Genomic DNA, 22361 nt, shown 5'->3' on the forward strand with positions numbered 1-22361 from the left:
GTCTTTTCATCGCTGTTTTAGTTAATCCCATAACAATCTTGTGGATTCTGCGGAAGGCAATACCTTTTATCTAAGACAGTGATTCTTAAGTGTTCTCATGATAAATGAATAAGTACATGAAGAGATACACATACTAATCAATTTTGTTAACCTACTTCATAATGTAGTCACATTTTAAATTATCGTGATCTGTACTATAACAGATTTAATTAGTTTTAATTAAAAAATTACTATTAATAACTTGAATAATCAACTTACTATTAATAACTTGAAAAAGCACCCTTAAAGGTTGTTTTCCAATTTCCTAAAGTACCATTTTTTAAAATACCCTCTTAAATAGGTTGAATATACTTATTTTTCTATTCAAATTTTACAAATTCAAAACATAAGCATTTTGAGCACAACACCTGAAAGATTTTTTTCATTCTCTGCTTGTTGGAATTTTTAATAATTATTTTTGAGAATTTCATACAACATATTTTGATCATATTCCTTCCCTTTTCCCTACTTTTTTCAGATTCTCCCTGCCTTCCTACCCAACCAACTAAATATTCTGTCTCTTAAGAAAAAAAAAAGCTGCGTGATGCTGGGTGATGGTGTCACATATCTGTAATCCCACTATTTGAGAGGCAGAGCAAGGCAGATCTACAGAGAGAGTTCCAAGACAGTTGGGGCTACACAGAGAAAACCTGTCTCAAACAACAGTATCAAAAAGCAAAAGTGAAAAAGTACCAAACGAATGGAGGGAGGGAGGAGGGAGGAAGGAGGGAGGGAGAAAAAACATGAAGTTTGATTTGTGCTGGTCAACTAACCCTGAAAAGGGAGCATGCTCTGGAATGTAATATATGACCAATGTCACTCCATTGAGGAAAAACTCTTTCCCCTCTTATAGACATTAAAAGTCACAAATATTTTGTTTTCTGAGGATAGTACTTTGTGCCTACTTTCCCTTTTCCATGCTAGGATTTTTGTCTGGCTTAAGCTTGTCCGGGTCTTAGCATGTTCTCACAGATCAAATCACGTGTGATTTGATGTGTGCACCATCCCTAGGAAAATGCTACTTCCTAGGAGGCGTCCACCACCTCTGGTTCTATACTCTTTATGTCTCCTCTTCCACATGAATCCTTGAGCTTGAGGTGATAATTAAGCTATATCATTTAGGACTAAGTGATGTAGTGAGCTACAGGTATAGCATTCTGCTGCTATATTCATTATCAGAATACTAGTAGGTTTTCCCCTAAGGTCGATAACCTATCAAATTTCAGGCTCTTGGAGTCATTAACAGTGAGAGGCATGGGTCCCCTCTTATAAAGCAAGTCTTAAGTCTAATTGTAAAGTGGTTAGTTAATATCCACAGCATCCATGCCACGAATATACCAATGTCACTACTGTAGCTTACAGGTTTCATGGGCCATGAGAGTGATGATTAGTTTTCTCTTGCAGTGGTATGTTTAGCAGCGTCAAACACTATGGATACTTGCCAATGAGTGAAATTTTCCAGTTGACTCTCAGCTAGATTTACTCCATGTTCTATGACTCAAGTATCTGGTATCTTCAACAATAGGGCCTTACATTCAAGTAGCAATTCTAAAGAAAATTCTGTAAGAATTTTTAAAATGAAGGACAGATAGAGACATAAGAAATATATGGAGTATTATTCAAAGGGGTCTAGATATGATAGCCAATTGAGTCCTTAGAAATTTTACATTTTATCTTTGATTAAAAACACTTTTTCATCAGCCGAAGAAGTGGTTCAGTGGGTTAGAGCATTTGTTACTCTTATAGAGGACCTGGGTTTGATCCCCAAACTACCCACCCCAATAGCTCACAGATCCATATAACTGCAGATATAAGGGGCCACCTAGCACCCTGTTCTGGTTCCTGCAAGCAGCATGTATATGTGTGATAAACAGTCATACATTCTAGTCAAACACTCATACACATAAAAAATAGATCTGGAAAATATTTTTAAAAAATACTTTTTCATTAGAGAGACCAAAAAGCTGTCACAATTTTTTTTTAATTTTGAGTTTTGTTACAAACTTTGAAACTCTATAAAATACGTTTGATTTTAAATTTTCTTATTTTTTAATTTAGTTTAAAAGCAATATACTAGTATGATATAGGATTTCCCCTCTGTGTGCTGTGAATATGTTTTATTAGCATTGGTTAATAAAGAAGCTGGTTTGGCTTATGACAGGGCAGAATAGAGCTAGGAGGAAAAACTAAACAAAATGTAGGGAGAAAAAAGGCAGAATCAGAGAGACAACATGTAACTGCCGAAGGAGAAAGACACCAGAACCTTACCAGTGGGTCACAGCTTCATGGTGACACACAGATTAATAGAAATGGGTTAATTTAAGATATAAGAGTTAGGTAGGAATAGGCCTAAGCCGGTGGCCAAGCAGTGCTGTAATTAATAAGTTTCTGTGTGACTATTTGGGTCTGGGCGGCTGGGAAACCAACGCGCAGTCTCCAGTTTTACTAGTATACATCATTTTTTAAAACAGTGAGGTGTCAAACACTATGAGTGGGTTAATTATATATAACATGGAAAGACACAAAGAAACTGCAAATAGCCTTGCTCACACCGTGGTGATTAAATAAGATGTGGTACCTAAGTAACACTGAGGAACCAGTAATGAGAGTACCTAGGTCTTACCATTCTCCACTTCCTGAAGATGTGACACAGCTATGAGGTCATGCTCCGCATCTCTACCTAGGCTGCTTGTCTCGGACGTGAAACCACTTGTGTGCATACAGAACATGTTGTAACTGGAGACCATAAAGGAGAGCGTCTACGGTTGACTTCCTAACTTTCTGTCCACCAGTACAGAATAGCTTCAATAGCAGAATTCTCCTGAGTCGTATGCAAACGTATGTAAATCTCAGTCACACTGCTATTAATAAATAGCGTGAAGCGCGGACAGAAACCACACCAAGCCTAGCACGACAGCACACGCCTGCAATCCCAGTGCTCGAGAGGTGGAAGCATTAGTCAGAGATGAGTCTGGCTGCATAGAAAGGCCTTTCTCAGTGGCAGGCTTCTGTCCTGAGGCAGGGGTCAGTACATCATGGAGTCCAGAAAAGCACCCCGCGCTATCCTCAGACCCACAGATCAGAACTCTCATGAGTTGTTTATTTGGTGGAAAACTCAAGGGTATTGACAGTTGACTGATCTAGCGTTCGTTTACATGGTTTACCCTGGACTAGATGGAGCTGGAGGGCTCCAGGGACATGTCTTTCTTGAAGGATATTTTGTGTTGTTCATTAACTAAAACCATTCACTTCGTAAAGAACTGGAAATAAATCACTCTTAATCAAATGGCCCCACAGCTGCTACCCCAGAAACAGAGCCCTAGCAGGCAAGGCTCCTCCATCCTTGGCGACCTGAAGAATAATTAGATACAAGGAGGGAGAACAAAATCATTAGCCTTTTCTCTCTTAAGGGAAAAAAAATCCTGGTACATCAGTGGAACATAAAAACACTTACGGCAGATCGCTTAGCCCAGAATGGGATGAACTTCTCGAAAAAGCTTCTCGTCTGCCCCAAATGCTTAGCTGCACAGATCGGAACAATGCCGGCCCATGCAAATCGCTGTTCTTCTGCTCTGCAGGCCCTTCTTCTCAACAAGCCAGAAATAAGACTTAGAGGTATAAATCCTGCTTCTAAAAATGATGTTGTGTGGGGCTAAAAACGAAGCTTGGTGGTGGACATTTGCCTGGCATGTATCAGGTCAAAGACTTGATCTCTAAACAAAAAAAATAAACAAACAAAAAAATCCCTGCAACATTGCACAGTGAGGTGTCTCAATCTAACATCCACAATAGAAAATATTAAAGAAGACGTACATAAAAGATATCCTAATTCTCACACGACAAATCTATACAGGATTCACGGCTGAGAATCAAGGCTGAGGAGGGACCTGAAATTAGGCCAAACATCACAAATTAAATTTGCTACTCAATTAGCAGATGTTTATTGAGCATATAATAAACGCTCATTTTCATGAGCATACATGTCTTGTCCTCGCCCCAGGGGTTTGCAAACAAGTAACATCACAAGACTTCAGTTAACTGTTATTCAGTTAACTGCGATTCAAACATCAAACCGCCCACAGTTCTGCCACAGCCAGGAATGGCCGTCCATGCAAAGAAGTGTCTAATCACTGGCTGAGTTTCACACAAGTGGTCGACTCCACATAGCTCAAGCTCTCTTCATTTATACTTCAAAAACAACCATGCTTTCCCATCCCCCAGCACTAACCTCCAGAAGAAAAAGGTATTTTCTAACTTTTACATCAAAACCACTTTTAAACCGAACACATGCTCAGCATTTTGTTAGCTTGGCGAAATATCAAGCTAGGCACATTCTGTCATTTAGTTCATCAGAGCTAAACACTGATGGACACAGGCACACATTCTCAAGAACAATATTGTTCAAAACTTAACAAAGCATATTGGTAGAAATAAGGCTAATCTGCCATGAATTGCATCCACTGAGTTAACTTGTATTTTCCCAACTGCTCCCTTGTCCTACAAAAGAGTCCTGCACGCCCAAGCCTCTCTATAAAGCGAAAAGTTTGATAAGTCGCTCTTTTTTCATTTTTCTCCCAGAATCAGGAGACACAGTTAATGTCCCCCATGCTGCTTTCTTATATGTGCCCATTACTTTTACTGACTCCCATTCCATCAGCACTGAACCAGAAAGTTCTCAGGGTCTGGGGTGACAGCTGGTATTTCCAGGTAAAAAACCCAAGGAATTTTTAGGGGGAAAATATTGGAGAAAAAAAAATGTGATTTTCTGAAATGACTGCATCAGTCCCATGTGCGACTGACAAAGTGAAACTAAAAGCCACCCAAAGAATCCTCAGTATTATGAGAAGAGAACACGCAGACTGCACAGTGCCAGCAGTATTCTGCACGGTCCCGAGGTCCACTGGTTCTTGACCAGTGAGAGACCGTCACCATGGGTCTTGCCTCTTGGAGATCCAATTGACATGCATTCATGATATGGAACTAGGCCACGTGGCTCCCAACACCAGACAATTGTGAGTCACTGCTTAAATGCTGTTTTCTCTCTGGGTCACACACAGAATAAAATCCCCAATTAGTTCTTAGAACACTTTCGTACCTCCTTGTAGTTGTTCTGGGAAGGCTAGAACTTGCATTAGGATTCAGTTTTTAGTTTGTTTACATTTCAATTTTAATGAATTACAACTAAATTTTGTTTGTTTGTTTTGTTTGTTTTAAAATAAGGCCAGGTTGGTAACTCAGCAGAAAAATGTACCTGCTTCCACATTTAGAGGTCTGAATTTATGACTAGATGCATCCGATAAAAGGAAAGAATTAATTCTTGCAAGGTATCCCCTGACTTGCACATTTTCACTCGGGCACACATGCATACACACACACACATACACACATACACGTGCATGTATGCACACACACACACACACACAATAATTCAAAAGTTGTTTTCAATGGAAATTCAGTTGTTTAAATTCTAGGGTATTTGGGGACTTGGGGTTGGTTTTTAGTTTTGCTGATGTTGTTGTTGTTTGTTTAATTAAGTGTGTACAGTTTGCCCCAAAGTCTTCCTTAACCAAAGCAAGATTTAAATAAGGCACATAATTCACAACCTTTGATGGGATTAGCAGCATTCATGTAATGACACCACATTTTAGGCAAATTGACCTTCTAGAGTGTCTATAAATATTTTGCAGGAGAAATAAAATTTTGAAATGAACTGCTTAGTGAAAGAAGGCAATTTCCCACGTGGATTGAGAAGTTGAAGAAAAACATTAAGCAGCCTAGGGGGGAAATTATGAAAACTGCTTCAGCCATAACAGTCTCCTCCCAGCCAAGGTCATCTGTCAGATGCACTGGGAAGTAGAAAGAACAATTGGAGTGCTGGTGGTATATATCCCAACCCTAGTATGACAGATTTAACTTCATCTCCTTACAGTGCGGGCACTGCATCCACTCCAGTTGCCCAGGTAAGTCGATTACAAACTTCATTACATTGGTAATTAATAGTATCATATTATCTGCGACACCCATGCATCTTGTCAAAGCATGGTCCAGATAAGGTATGATGCAGGTATGAACATGAACCTGGGATAAGATGGAGCTTTCTCCTTCATCATTAAAGAGTGACTAAATTTTCCAGTCTGATTTCCTTCTTTCTCCTACTGAAATGTCAGAGGCAGATGTACCCGCATAAGACAATAAAGAAAAGTAGAAATAAAGGAGTAAGGGGAGTTTAGGAGGATTATGAGAGAGCCTGGGTTACTCTTTAAAGGTCATGAGTTTGAAAGGCCAGCATCATCAGTGTCTGCTTTTCTCCACTCCTGCCCATCTGGATGCTTCCCAGAGCTTCATTGATGATTTGTTTGGGTTTTGTTTGTTTGTTTGTTTGTTTGTTTGTTTGTTTTTGTAGCTTCTTTTCTGGGCTGTGAGCAGGGATGAGTTGATTTTGGGACCAAGTTTTTTTTTGTTTTTTTTTTTTTCAGTTCTGGTTGGAAAACTTATAATGCTACTAGCTATTTTTCACATAATGAACAAAACATAAAAATAAAGCCAAGCCAAAGAAGGGGAAAACTAGTCTTTTTGCTGTTGTTTTCTGGGGTGGGAGAGGTGCAGTGGGGATGAGTATGATCGAGACACTTGTAGCTGAATAATCTTGTCATGGTTTCTCTGTACCTTTTGCCCCAGTGGGCAGTTTACCCATGAAAATGTATCCTTCTCACCTCTAGATAGTAGAGCTGGGATATATCTATCCTTATGTACAGGTGACACAGAAAACTTTGAGATCACCTCAAACTGTTCGACACTCCCATTTATCAACTGAAGTTACTCTTGTCCCTGATGGCTTTCCTCCAATGAAGGAGATTCACTGCAATTCACATCTATCCAGTGCAATTTCAACTTCAGGGTTCTCCTTCCCAATACCCCTAAATCTGACATCAGCCACGTTTTCTCAACCTTATTGAGATTCTCTGTGGTCCTACAACATCGAGAAAAAGGCCAGAGCCATCTTCCTGAACTAAGTGCAGGGACTTGTATAAAAAGTCCTAAAAAATGCTGCACTGACCAAGGTGCTGTGGGAGACAGAAGTCCAGCCACCTGTCTGGGTCACACCTGGAAGGAGGCAGCTGGGGCCACCATGAACTCACAGTAAGATGGACCTTTCTCCTCCATCATTAAAGAAGAAGCAAAGCCAAGCCAGCAGCCGCAGCACACTTTTCTTGGTAGTGTGACACTTCCCTCTCTCCTTTGTCAGGAGAATTTTCACTGAAAGCTGTTAGTCCCTTCATCTCTTGACCCTGTGCTCCCAAGGGAGCCACTGTAGATGCTTTCTCCTGTAGAGCTAGAAAGAGGAGATCATAGGAAAGGTCTCTATGAATCTCACTGTAGGGATGAAATCTAACAGTAATTGCTAGCACTTATTAATTACTTTGCTATGTGACCTGTCACTGTCCTAAGTACACCACTATTTCAATTTCATTTTTCTTTAATTCCGCGAAATAGGAACTAGCATTATCCTTCTTTCAAGACCAAGTAACTGAAGGTCAGAGAGGTTAAATAACTTTCTCAATTATCGAACACTATTTCAAAATCCAGTGCATAATGATGGCATGATGGTGCTGTCTTCTACTGCGCATGATCAGGGCAAAGACCTGGAAAAGAAATTCTTGTCCTTTCACCAAGATCAGACACTGATGAGTGAACATGAAAGAGAAAAGAATAAAAACTATGACAAATTCCAAATTTTAAATCTACAAAGGGGTTGTAAATAGGGTGGTGAAACAGAACAACTGAGAAGAAAGTGACAGGAAGGCTAGCATCTATCATAGCTGCTTACATCCCAGGACCCTCAGCCGCTAAGGCAAATCCCAACACCCATCACACTGGACGGTCCTTAGAAAGCCAGAGCTCTCACAAGAGTCCTCCACTTTCTTGGAGAGACACCAAGAAAACAACTGATACAATAGCCTTGTGCTTCCTAACTAAATGTACCTGGGGCAAGAAGCTAAGAGTTCAGGTGCCAGTGTAAAGTCAACATCAAATGAACACACTGCAGTCATATGCAAAGGAGCTAAGACACGCTGGATGCTAATGTAAAGGTGAAGGGTGGTGTGGGGGGCAGGAAGGCATCTTCCTCAAATATGTCCGCGAGAGGCTCTTCTTTTCTAAGAGAAGTCCCCATTCAAGAGGAAACATAACTGAAAAACATCAAACTGTGCTCTGATTCCAGTAAAATACTTCCAGGAACGTAATTCTCTCAAATTGCATCCATTTTATGAGTAAGTGGGGCACTTGGCAGCCATTCTAAATTATTCCCAAGACTTAGCAAAATGACTGGCTCCCGGGCAAAAAAAATGTCTTCCTTTGATGCAGTCACTGCTACAACCTTAACACTTCATGGCATCCCTCTGGCCACAATTATCCCACACCAATAGACCTCAGAGATGTAAGAAAAACCAGGATCGCTCTTCTGAAAATGTTAGTGCTCCATCTCTGTGGTCCAGCAGAGGAGCTGCATGCAGTTAGGAGTGACAGTCCACTGTCTTCTCCATCAACAAACAACATCCATTTCTAGGCACTCTGCTCTTCAGAAGTTCAAAATGAGTTAAGTGACGCTGATATACTTAGGAAAAAAAACAGGGCTCGTCTTTACTGTAAAAATGTCTGCTGGTTGCCATTTTTATTCCAGTTTCTATGCAGTCCTTCCCTGTCTTAGATCTTTATAAGTTATGGACTCTCAAACCTCTCCCTCTATACTCAGTGTTGAGAGAGGAACTATGTAAATCATATCTCACCTCTGTTGAGTGAACCTTAAGTTGGAGGTGACCTCAAAGGGCTCTGCCTGGGTTGCTCACTTTTGTTGACTACTGCCAAGCTTAGTTGTTTCTCCTCTGCAACAGCAACTAGCTTCTGTAATAGCCGGCTCTAGTTTCCTTTCTTTTTATATTCCAAGACTCAATCAAGTCATCTCTTGTCACTTCAGAGGCGCCAGACATTATTCATGGGATTTCCCCTCTGAACTTTTCAGCTCTAAGAACTTCAGCCTCTCCCATTTGTTTTCTGAGTTGTAGAAGAAATATCTACCTCTTTGCGTTACTGTGTTGGTACTGCATTGTCTTATGGTTTGAGCATCAAATGTCCCCACAAGCTCAAACATTGGTCAATACATAATATTCTTTAAAAAGATAATGCAAACTTTACGAAGTACGGATGAGCTGCAAGATGTCACTAGAGTCACTTCTTTGAAAAGAAAGAGTAGAGGAGGAGAGGAGTGGATGGAGCTGGGAGATGAGGGAGAGAAAAGTTGGGGGAAGAACTGGGAAGAGAGGAGGAGAAACTTTGGCAGGGAAATAAAAACAAACAAATAAATCCATATATGTACAATATTTATTTACAATAGCAGAAGATACTTGGATGAAGAAAATTATTTTTAACTTGTTCTTTTTCTTGTTTTCTACTAATGATGAATATTTAGTTTTACAAATAACTTTCACTGGTAGGAAATCGCTTATTTTCATAGAAAAGAAACAATTCAACCATAACCTATGAAACAGAATCAAAATTTTTTTCAAAGTTCCTATATTCGTTTCTTTTTTTTTAAGTAAATTTGATTAAATTATAAAAGTTTCCATTTCCGCCCCTCTTCCCAACACCCTCCCACTCCCCCCACTCCCTTCCCTCCTCCCTCTTCGTCCCTTAGGGCAGTCAGGGTTTCCTGCCCTGTGGGAAGCTCAAGTTCCTCCCCCCTCCCTCCAGGTCCAGGAAGGTGAGTATCCAAACAGACTGGATCCCCAAAATCCAGAATATGCAGAGGAAACAGGTCCCAGTATCATAGTCAATGGCTTTTCAGAAAGACTTCGGGCCAGCCACATTCAGAGAATCCGGCCAAATTCCGAGAATCTGGTTAGATCACGTCCTCGTTCAGTCCCAGTCCAACTGGCCTTGGTAAACTCTCATTAGATCCGTTTCCTTGTATCAGTGGGTGATAGCATCCCTCGCAGTACTGATTTCGTTTTTCATGTTCTTCCTCCTTCTGCTCCTCATTTGGACCTTGGGGGGCTTAGTCCGGTGCTCCAATGTGGGTCTCCGACTTTATCGCCGTCCTTCGCCAGATGAAGGATCTATGGTGATAAGCAAAATATACATCAGTATGGTTATGGGCCACGGCTGGTTCAGGCACCCTCTCCTCTGTCCAGAGAACAATCTGGGGGATCTCTCCTTGGACCTGGGATCCCATATATAATCAAGTCTCCTGTAAACCCTAAAATGACTCCCTTAGTTGAAATATATTCTTCCCTGATCCCATATTCATCCTTCCTCCCTCCCCCCCCCATCCCAGGCCACCGAGCTTTCCCCATTCCTCCCCTACTCCCTCCTCTCTAACCCTCTCCCCTTCCATCAACCCTCCCACCCCCCCATGCACCCGAGGTTACCTGGGACTCTTGTCTATTTCCTACCTCCTGGTGGATAGCTAAATAATCTTCATCAGGTTCATCTTCTTATTTAGCTTCTCTAGGATCACGAATAATAGGCTCAAAGACCTTTAATTATGGTTAGAACCCACTTATGAGTGAATACATACCGTGTTCCTCTTTTTGGGTCTGGCTTACAAGGATCATACCTAAATACAATAAAAGCAATATACAGCAAGCCGACAGCTAACATCAAACTGAATGGAGAGAAACTCAAAGCCTTTCCACTAAAATCAGGAACGCGACAAGGCTGTCCACTCTCTCCATACCTCTTCAATATAGTGCTTGAAGTTCTAGCAATAGCAATAAGACAACATAAGGAGATCAAGGGGATCCGTATTGGAAAGGATGAAGTTAAACTTTCGTTATTTGCTGACGATATGATAGTTTACATAAGTGACCCCAAAAACTCTACCAAAGAACTCCTACAGCTGATAAACACCTTTAGTAACGTGGCAGGATACAAGATCAACTCCAAAAAATCAGTGGCCCTCCTATACACAAAGGATAAAGAAGCAGAGAGGGAAATCAGAGAAACATCACCTTTCATGATAGCCACAAATAGCATAAAATATCTTGGGGTTACTCTAACCAAGGAAGTGAAAGACCTATTTGACAAAAACTTTAAGTCTTTGAAGAAAGAAATTGAGGAGGATACCAGAAAATGGAAAGACCTCCCCTGCTCTTGGATTGGGAGAATCAACATAGTAAAAATGGCAATTCTACCAAAAGCAATCTATAGATTCGTTTCTTTTGATTGCAATTAAACCTAATAATCTTTGTGGGTTAAGACAGCAGAAATAACTACAGATTCTGTGATCTCATGATTCCAGAGGCTATGCCATGCCACAGGGATGGCATTTTGCAGTCCTCCTTATAATCTACTCTTAGATTTCTCCTGCTTCCTCGTCATCTTCCACAATGTTCCCTGAGCTTTGAAGAGGGCTTACAAACGCTGGGTATAGAGATGAGTCTTTGACTGCTACTTAGTCTTAGCATCTTAGCCAGCTATGAGCCTCTGCCCTCATTACCCTTCACTGTAAAGAATTTATTTTTGTCTTTGCTTTTAAACACAGGTATTTAGAGGGTAATTTGACACTATGGCAAACTAACTGAACAACAGTAGTAAGGTTCCCCCTTTGGGCCTCCCGAAGCACAAATTGTTGACCAGCTTCATAGTACCAGGCATGGATGCACTCCTGTGAAGCCACTCTCAATTCCTATCAGGAAGTAGTTCATCATCCCCCATAAGAGCTGTGTCCCGAGTGCAGAGATGGGTACATCCTACCTGAGGACTGGTTTCATAGTTGGTAGAATGTATGTCTGTATAAAACTGTTGGTCCCTTTCCCTAACCCACCCACCTACTCTAAGCATCCTACACACCCTCCAGCACTTTGAAAGTCAGCCTGTAGGGGAGAAGCTTCCCGCTCAGGTCCAGCTTCCTTTCTCTATGACTTGAGGTATGTGGTATCTTTAACGGTCAGGCTCCCCCCATCTCACATTACTAACTGCACCCATCCCTTCCAAGTGCCTTGCACCCCTGTATCTAGGCAGGCAGACTCTTCCAACAACAGCTACACCAACAACTCACCTACATCCCTCCCACCAACTCAGCCCATCCTTGATGCCCTTTTCTCCAGATGGAAACACTAAGCTCATGCCACAAATTCTACCTGTCCCTGGGACTAAGGACTACCTCTTTCTGAGGAAGGTCACTAGACACACAATGACAATTCTATTCACCAGCCCCCAGAACCTTCTAGAGAACTACATATCCCATGCTTGTTTTCCCTCTCCTTCTCCTGTATCTCCTCTTCAGGCAGGGACCCTAGACTTACACTGGCAACACCAGCACCCACTGCCTAAGGAAAGTCCTGAGCACCTCTCCCAGATTCCTGAAGATTGGTTCTGGGAATCTTCTAGCTTTGCAGAAGGTCTGCTTCTGGGTTTCTAATCCTCGGTTAGCCTGAGGTGAGCCAGAACTACTTCTGATACCACATTTGAGCATCAACACTGAATTGCCCAGATACTGAGCCCACATGCCCAGAAAACTGATAATCTGGGGTAGCAGGAAACAGAGCTTCAAAGACCCACTCAACAAAGCAGAGCCAAGACTTCCAAATCAACAAACAAATTATTTTCCAATTTCTCACAAAAGAATGTTGTTTGTGAATTATTGCTGCTATGGGGTGCGTTTATGGAGGAAGGGGTGCCCATCTTGTCATCAACCTCACCCATGCTTGTGTTGTTTTAAACCGTGGATTCCATGATCATTGCTAAGGTAGTCCAGCCCTAGAAAACTAATTCAACTTCCTAAATATAACAAAGCAATACAATTGCAGAAAGATTGCTAAAATAAAGCCATATTTAGAAAAAAGATTAGGAGCTAGGAGACTCATGTTACCATCTCCATGTTAGGAGAGGGTATGCACAGTCATTTGGTTTATTTCAAAATAATGTGTTGGGTTTTGTTTTGTTTTGTTTTGTTTTTTGAGACAGGGTTTCTCTGTGTAACAGCCATAACTGTCCTGGAACTCGATCTGTAGGCCAGACTGGCCTCAAACTCACAGAAATCCCCCTGCCTCTGCTTCACTGAGTGCTGGGACTAAAGGCGTGCACCACCACCACCCAGCTCAAAATAGTTTGTAAATTATAAACGTTTGTGATCTTTGACTGATATTTTTCATTGATGATATTGTGAAAATTTCAGGAAGCAGAAAAACATTTAAAAATTAGTGCAGTTTTAAAGTTATGTAGTTAGCCAATTCTTTTAAATAATCATTCAGTATTCCTCCCCTAAAGACCCTTAAGATACACTGCCATTCACTTGGATAATATGTCTCTGAAAATTATAGAATGCCAACCTCGAGCGATTTAAATCATCTCAGTGGCATTTTCTTTGCATTACCTATGGATTTCCCATCTGAAACCTTTCACACCCAACAGTCCTGTTAAAAAAAAAAATCGTGCAAAAGCATCAGCATATGACTGTCCCCTTAGAAAAAAGCAAACTGTTTTCTTCAGTGTTTCTTCACTGACAAAAATATAAAACCTGATAAAACTGGCCTCTATTTTACTTATTTATCAAGCACATGAGAAAAGTAATTTTCCTAAAACGGAGGAGAAATTATAAAGGGGGTAGTAACTCATTTTGCAAATCTGGTAGGTTACTATCCCCATGTTTTTCAAAAACCTGTGTTAAGAACTTGGATATTACTTTACTGAATTATATCTAGAAACAACCCAAAAGCCAGTGTTCTACCTTTTGTGTCTCCAGAAGATCCTTGTTATCATTGCTCTAAAACATTCAGAAACAACTTGTTCTCCTAACCAACTAGATCATTGGCTAAACTGTAAGTGCCCTGATGTTGATCTTCACTTCTAATGCTCAGTTCTTGCTGTATTGCTTATGATTAATGAAACATTGGGAGAGCATTTTTATAAAATGACAACATTCAGTGATGTGTGCTTTGATTCCAACAAGAAAAGTAACAGCCTGAAGGTCCTGAGACATCTTCCTATTATATTGGCTCCACACCTCAGACACATGGCACTCTGTTCTTAAAGGAAACAGAAAAATCACCATAGAAACGCCAAGTTATCTAGGTCTGAGCTTTAAGCAGAAAACAATAGGAATATGAATAGCTGGAAAACCAAATGCCTCGGAAGAACGGCCCAGGACCGTGTAGTCTCTGACTAAACAGACCACGTGTGTCTGTTTAGTTTAGAATGTCTGTTTAGTGTGTCTGTTAAGACCAGAATGCGATAGATAGATAGATAGATAGATAGATAGATAGATAGATAGATAGATAGATAGATAGATAAATTGGAAGTCACCCAAAACTGTTACGATGACACAGTAAGACAGCTCCACGTGATCCTTAAATGGAGCAATAATCCAGGTCAACAACTCACTCTGCACCAAAACATTTGATGAGGAATGAGATACTCCCATCGCCTTACTGTCTCCTTATAGATTTAGTGGTAAAAAGTGGAAAAAAAATACAATTGTTCTACAGAACTATCAGGCTTGGTGGTAAAGAATGCATTCTGCTCTTCCAGAAGATCCTTTGATCTCCAGGACCCAACCTAGTGACATCCAGACAAATGTAACTCCAGCTCCAGAGGACCCAATGCCCTCTACTGACCTCTATGAACATCTGAACACATTTGACACACACTCACAGAGACATAGATGGGTACACATAAGTAAAATTTTATGCGACTATTATTGATGCAAATCTCTCAAAGGATTTGAAATCCACACATAGACTCTTGATTTAGCACATTTTCTATATGGTCAGGAATTAGCTAAAGTTGGTTGCTTCAACATTGCAAATGAGACTTTGGGTGATTGCCCAGGTAGTCAGTTGTCTCTGTCATTTGTTGCACAGTTTGGAAGTTGCTTGATTGCACTTCCTGCTTACTCAAATAATATTATTTCCCTTCTCAGGTCTTCGATGGGGTTGAAAACTAGATAGTCGTAGTTACTTTCTTCTTATAATTTGGTCAAGTTATTTATAATACAAGACTTAAGCTCCTTAGGATAGGGTAATTATTGAAACATTTATCATGTTTCTTGCATGATATTGTTTATGCTGGTTGTAATTTTAATTATCATATTTGATATTTGTTCTTGTTGTATATAATTTTGTATTAGGTTTAGAACTTTTAAACAAAAGGGGAGGAACTGTAGGAACTCTTTCAGCCAGTAGTTACCAGCCCAATTTGGCATGGCCTCTTATACTATAAACGCCAACATAAACCATGCACTCCCTCTCTCTACCGGCTGCTGGATTCAGTTCCTGTTTCCCCCGTTCATGCAGAGGACTGTGATCTATGAGTCTTCCCCTAAATAAATAACCCTTTATTACACTCAACTCTGAGCTGGTGTGTGATATCATTTTAGCATCCTTCTTCAATGATGCTTTTACAAGCTTCTGCGTGGTTCTGAAAATCATCCTAAGAAACATTGTCATGGGACCAAAAAGAAGACACAGTTATAAGCACTTGCTGTTGTTTCTGATTCCCAGTGCCCACAAGGCAGTTCACACCGTCTGTAACTCCAGGTCCAGTAGTCCCGAGACATTTTTCTGTGTTTTTCACCCCAATTCTAGGGTGTACATCCAAGGCCTTATGTGAAGTTAAGCAAGTGATCTATTGCTGTGCTTGGTACCAAACTTTCCACTGGAATTTACTAAGTGAAAAGAGAAGATATTTTGTGCTTCCCATATTTTTAAACTGTTTTCTAATTGATTTTCTGTTTTCTTTTAATTTTATTTCATTCGATTTTGGGGTGTTCTTTTTTATTGTTTTTATTGAGTTATGTGTTTTTCTCCATTCCCCTCCCTTCTTCTCCCCTCCTTTTCTACCCTCTCCTATGGTTCCCATGCTCACAATTTACTCAGGAGATCTTGTCGTTTTCTACTTCCCATGTAGATTAGATCCACGTATGTCTCTCTTAGGGTCCTCATTGTTGTCTAGGTTCTCTGAGATTATGAATTGTAGGCTTTTTTTTCTTTGCTTTATGTCTAAAAGCCAATTATGAATGTGTACATATGATATTTGTCTTTTTGGATCTGGGCTAACTTACTCAATATGATGTTTTCTAGATCCATCCATTTGCATGCAAATCTCAGTATGTTTCTTCTGCTGTGTAGTACTCCATTGTGTAAATGTACCACATTTTCCTTATCCATTCTTTGGTTGAGGGGTATTTAGGTTCATTTCCGGGTTCTGGCTATGACAAACAATGCTGCTATGATCATAGTTGATGGCAGGTCCTTGTGGCATGATTGAGCATCTTTTGAATATATACCCAAAAGTGGTATTGCTGGGTCTTGAGGAAGGTTGAGAAATCACCACACTGACATCCAAAGGGGCTGTACCAGCTTGCATTCCCACCAGCAAAGCACCAGCAATGCAGAAGTGTTCCCTTTTCCCCACAACCTCTCCAGCATAAGTTGTCATCAGTGTTTTTGATCTTGGCCATTCTTAGAAGTATAAGATGGAATATCAGAATTGTTTTGATTTGCATTTCTCTGATGGTTAAGGATATTGAGCATTTCCTTAAGTGTCTTTCAGCCATTTTAGATTCCTCTGTTAAACGAGTTCTCTATTTAGGTCTGTACTCCATTTTTTATTGGATTATTTGTTCTTTTGATGACCAATTTCTTGAGTTCCTTGTGTATTTTGGAGATCAGCCCTCTGTCGAATGTAGGGTTAAAGATCTTTTCCCATTCTGTAGGCTGCCGTTTTGTCTTATTGACTGTGACCTTTGCTTTACAGAAGCTTCTCAGTTTCAGGAGGTCCCATTTATTGGTTCTTTCAGTGTCTGTGTTACTGGGGTTATATTTAGGAAGTGGTCTCCCTGTGCCAATGTATTCAAGTGTACTTCCCACTTTCTCTTCTATGAGGTTCAGTTTGGTTGGCTTTATGTTGAGGTCTTTGATCCATTTGGACTTGAGTTTTGTGCACGGCAATAGATATGGATCTATTGATCTATTTTCATTCTTCTACATGTTAATATCCAGTAATGCCAGCACCATTTGTTGAATATGTTTTCTTTTTTCCACTTTATAGTTTTTGCTTTTTGCCAAAAATCAGGTGTTCATAGATGTGTGGATTGATTTCTGGCTCTTTGATTTGGTTCCATTATTTGGTCCTCTTATCTGTTTTGATGTCAATGCCAGGCTGTTTTCAGTAAGGTAGCTCTGTAGTAGAGTTTGAAGTCAGGGACTGTGGTGCCTCCAGACATTCCTTTATTGTACAGGACTGCTTTGGCTATCCTGGGTTTTTTGCTTTTACATATGAAGTTGAGTACTGTTCTTTCAAGGTCTGTGAAGAATTTTGCTGGGATTTTGATGGGCATTGCACTGAATCTGTAGATTGCTTTTGGTAAGACTGCCATTTTTACTACGTTAACTCTACCTACCAAAGAGACTAGTCTGTAATTCTCCTTCTTAGTAATGTCTTTGTGTGATTTGGGTATCAGGGTAATTGTAGCATCATAAAAAGAGTTTGGCAATGTTTCTTCTGTTTCTATTGTGTGGAACAATTTGAGGAGTATTAGCATTAGTTCTTCTTTGAAAATTTTGTAGAATTCTGTGATAAAACTATCTGTCCTGGCTTTTTTTGGGGGGTGGGGGGGAAACTTTTGATGACTGTTTCTATTTCTTTAGCAATTATAGTTCTATTTAATTTGCTTAACTGGTCTTGATTTAGTTTTGGTAAGTAATATTTGTCCATAAAATTGTCCGTTTCCTTTATGTTTTCCAACTTTGTGGAGTACAGGTTTTTGAAATATGACCTGATGAATCTCTGGATTTCCTCCATGTCTGTTGTTATGTCCCCATTTTCATTTCTGATTTAGTTAATTTGGATATTCTTTCTCTGCCTTTTGGTTAGTTTGAATAAAGGTTTGTCTATTTTGCTGATTTTCCTCGAAGCTCCAACTCTTTGTCTCATTGATTCTTTATACTGTTTTCTTTGTTTCTAATTTGTTGATTTCAGCTCTCAACTTGATTATTTCCTTCTAGTCCCCCTGGGTGAGTCTGCTTCTTTTTGCTCTAAGAGTTTTCAAATGTTCTGTTAACTCGCTAGTGTGGGATTTTTCCAGCTTCTTTATGTAGGCATTTATTTAGTGCTATGAACTTTCCTCTTAACACTGCTTTCATTGTGTTCCATAAATTTGGGTATCATGTGTGCTCATTTTCATTAAGGAAGTCTTTAATTTCTCCCTTTATTTCTTCCTTGACCCATTGATGCTTCAGGTGAGCGTTGTTTAAGTTCCATGTGTTTGTGGGCTTCTTGGAATTAGTGTTGCTGTTGAATTCTAGCTTTAAGCCATGGTGATCTGATAAGATACATGTGGTCATTCTAATTGTTTTGTCTCTGTTGAGGTTTGTTTTGTTACCAAGTATGTGGTCAGTTTTTGAGAATGTTCCACGAGGTGTTGAGAAGAAAGTATATTCTTTTATATTTGGATGTAATGTTCTATAGATGTCTGTTAAGTCCAGTTGAGTCATAACATCTGTTATTTCCTTTATTTCTCTGCTAATTTTCTGTCTAACAGACCTGTCCAGTGGTGAAAGTGGGGTGTTGAAGTCTCCCACTATTAGTGTGTGGGGTTTAGTGTGTGATTTAAGCTTTAGTAGTGCTTCTTTTACATATAAGGGTGCCTTTGTATTTGAGGCATAGAGGTTCAGTACTGAGATTTCCTCTTAAGGGATTTTTCTTGTGACTAACATGAAATGTCCTTCTTTGTCTTTTTTGATTGATTTTACTTTGAAGTCTATTTTATTAGCTATTAGAATAGTTCACTCTCTTGTTTCTTAGGGACATTTGATTGGAATATTTTTTTCCCAACCCTTTACTCTGAGATGATGTCTGCCTTTGAGGTTGAGGTGTGTTTCTTGTATGCAGAAGAAGGATGGATTCTGTTTTCATATCCAATCTGTTCGCCTGTGCCTTTTTATAGATGAATTGAATCCATTTACATTAAGGGATATTAATGACAAGTGATTTATGTCTCCTGTTAATTTAGTTTTCATTTTTGGTGATGTTAATTTTTGTGTTTTTCCCTTCTTTATGATTTGCTGCTATGAGACCATCAATTGTCTGTCTGTGTTTTTGTTGATGTAGCCATCTTCCTTGGGTTGGAGTTTTCCTTCTAGTATTTTGTGTAGGGCTGGGTTTCTAGCTAGGTATTGGTTAAATCTGGTTTTGTCACGGAATATCTTGTTTTCCTTCTTTGGTGATTGAAAGTTATGCTGAATATAGTAGTCTGGGCTGTCTTGAGTGACTCATCTGTCTCAGTGTGTCACTACTTCATAAAATAAGCTGTAGGATCAATAATGTGAGTTTGCATGCTGCATTACTAAACCTAAGATCAGTCTTTCCTTCCACCATTCTTGAGAACTGTCCAGCTTTCTGGCATGAAATCTGACTTTCCTAGTACACAGCTCAGTGACATGACCCAAAATCATCAGAATTCCAGCTCCACCTGGCATTCTGCAAAAGAGAGCTAGTGGACAAATTCCCTCGTGTCCCCATAAGGAGTCCTTCGGGGATAAACAATTGGTCTCATATAGATGGAAGATGACCTATGACCACCTATGAACTACAGCTCAGTAACACACGACCTTACATTTGCTTTCCTCGTTAAATTTTTGCTCACTCTCGCAGTCCTGGGGTTCATTCTACCAATAAAGCAGTAGAACCTAAGCCTGGCCCCAGGTTCTCTTTCCCAAGTATTCTAAAGAGTCTTGTGAAACCTCCTAGTACACAAGATATAAACCCGAGTGTGTAGCGGGCTTCTACTTAGCAAATGAGACAAACACTTGCGCAATAAACAGGAGTCAGGCTGCTCTCCTACTGACTGTGCTCACTGTGTAAGTCAACTGTGAAAGTCCATCCACATTAGCATATTAATAGCGCAGCCTGGTAAAGAAAAGTCCCTGTTTACATCAGGATATTTTTCCCATCTTTGAAAAGAAAATAATGTAATTAATCACAACTCCATTTTATACCAATATTTTTTCTCATATGGAAAAACAATGCAATCAATCATCCACGGTACCCATCTAAAATTTAATTACCATTATCAATTATAATCTAGTAAAAATAGGAACAAAGGGCACCAAACACATTCTCAGATCCGCCAGCACCCAGCCAAGTCTGGACTTTGGCCAGCTTCCTCGCGTTTTCTAGTTGCTGGTCTTCAAACTGAGAAATGATCAACTGGTCATTGTGAAGTGGAATTATACAAGTTTATTTGATTTCTTCTGTTTGCCTCTAATGAAAAGATACAAAAATGAAAATGAATTCTTGGCGATGGTGGGAACAGGTGAGCAGGAAATCCTGTCATTAATCTCCTTGTTTCAGGGAGCAATGGACACAGAGAGAAGCAGTAGTTGCGTGGTGGAAGCTCTGGTAGCAGGAAAGGGCAGCAAGTGGCCTCCTTTACTGCCCCGTGCAACAGACGCCTCCGGGACACCTGCAAGGACAAGCTAAGGGGCAGAGAAGGGAGATGTTGGAGACTTGACGTTTCTCCAAAATTTCACCAGAACAGACTTTTTAGATCATGAGAACTACAAGTGCCAGCTGAAAGGGCCACTTCAATAGGATCCTTGCTGATTATTTCTAAAAATAGGAAAAAAAAAAAAGTGTGGGGCACTGAGCCTAACTCTTTAGTTGGTTTCAGCTAGCGCTTACCAGTCAGTCAACAGGGTTGAACTGCACAAGCAGTAAGTGTGTCTTGAAAAATGGGAAGACACAAGTAAATCTCCCACTAGATCTGGGCAAATTTCTTACTATCAAAAGTGTGTGTTAGCATTATTAATGCAAAGACTAATATACAGTAAATTGCCATACTACTAAGAGGAAAGGCAGCACTGGACATGGTGGCATTTGCCTGCAGTCCCAGGTATTTGAAGACTGGGACGGGAGAACCACAACTTCTAGACCACCTGGGGCAGTTTAGCGTGCTCTAGCCTCAGAATTCAAAACTGAAATTAAAGTTCCGAGGCGTATTTCAGTGGAAGAGTGCTCAGCAAACAGAAGGCGAAGGAAGAAGAGAAAGAGGGGCAAAGAAAAAGCTCAGGAATGTGCAATCCCATTTAGATTGGGAATTCAAAGCCATGCCTGCTTTAGTTCTGTGCTTGACTTCACTGTTTCTTTCAGATTGCTTCTTCAACTTCATGTTTACTGTGCCCCAGCCAAACACTATAGCTCTTGAATTTCACAAGGATGAAATCATTCCTAATAAGCTACCCCCACCGTTGCTTCACCTCAAAGTCATGGTACCCAAGAGCTTTCTGCCAGGATCTGTCAGAATTTCTCACTACCACAGAGAAATTATCTCTGTTGTTGTTTGCTGTTGTTTTGTTGATTTTTTGAGATAGAGTCCCAAGCTATAACCCAGATTAGCTTCAAACTCATGACAATCCTCCTGCCTCTGCCCCTTAACGATGGGGAGGGGTTACAAGTATGGGTCACCATATGTAGATGAGAAAAATGATATTTTCAAGTAAAAAACTTTCCCTAAAGATTTTCATAAGTCCCAATAGGATTTAAGGATTTTATTTCCTTTTTTAAAATCTTGCTTCATTTCAAGTTCTAATGAATTACGATAGATGAGATGAATTAATTTTTACATAATTTTAGCTATGTCTTTCTCATAAAAATGTTCTTACAATTTAAAAGACAAGTAATTTAGTCACCATAAAATATAAGTAGGAAGGAAATTTTGGCTAGGGGCCGTTTCTAGCATTGTCTAACTATGTAAGTCATGGTAGGCGGCTTGGTTAGCCTATGCCTACTAATATCAGTCCTAGGTTAAAGAGACAAATTACTAAATAGTATGGGCAAATACAGTCACAATCTAAACAGCCCAGTAATAGGTTTCTGAGGTCAGACCCTGAGTCTTAAGTATTCATGAAATTACAGAAGAAAATGACTGTACAGCTACAGCCAAGCTGCTTTCACTGCCAAGGTTTTTATACATAAATAGATTCCAAAATTTATTTTGTTGCCCCTCAAACTGCCATCACATTGCTAAAGAGCAAGAACATCCAGCCCAGAAAATTGAGTTATTTTTTATAAGAAAAGTTAAGTGGACAGCAGCTGCAGGATTAATACATTCCCTCGATTTATTTTTATTTACAGATGCACATTTTCATTAGCTGAGATTTGAATGGAATCGATTTTCACAACAACAAAAGCAAAAGCAGCCCAGTTCTGGCATTTGCGCATAGATGGGCCTCTCTCCGTCTCCTTGGACAGTTTTGAGTGGATCTTCTTCCAGCATAGCCCAGAGGCATCTATTTGTAAACGTTCAGCTCCCAGCCTCAAGGCGG

The sequence above is a fragment of the Myodes glareolus genome, chromosome 27 (assembly GCF_982192425.1).
Source record: "Myodes glareolus chromosome 27, mMyoGla1.1, whole genome shotgun sequence".
Lineage (NCBI taxonomy): Eukaryota > Metazoa > Chordata > Mammalia > Rodentia > Cricetidae > Myodes > Myodes glareolus.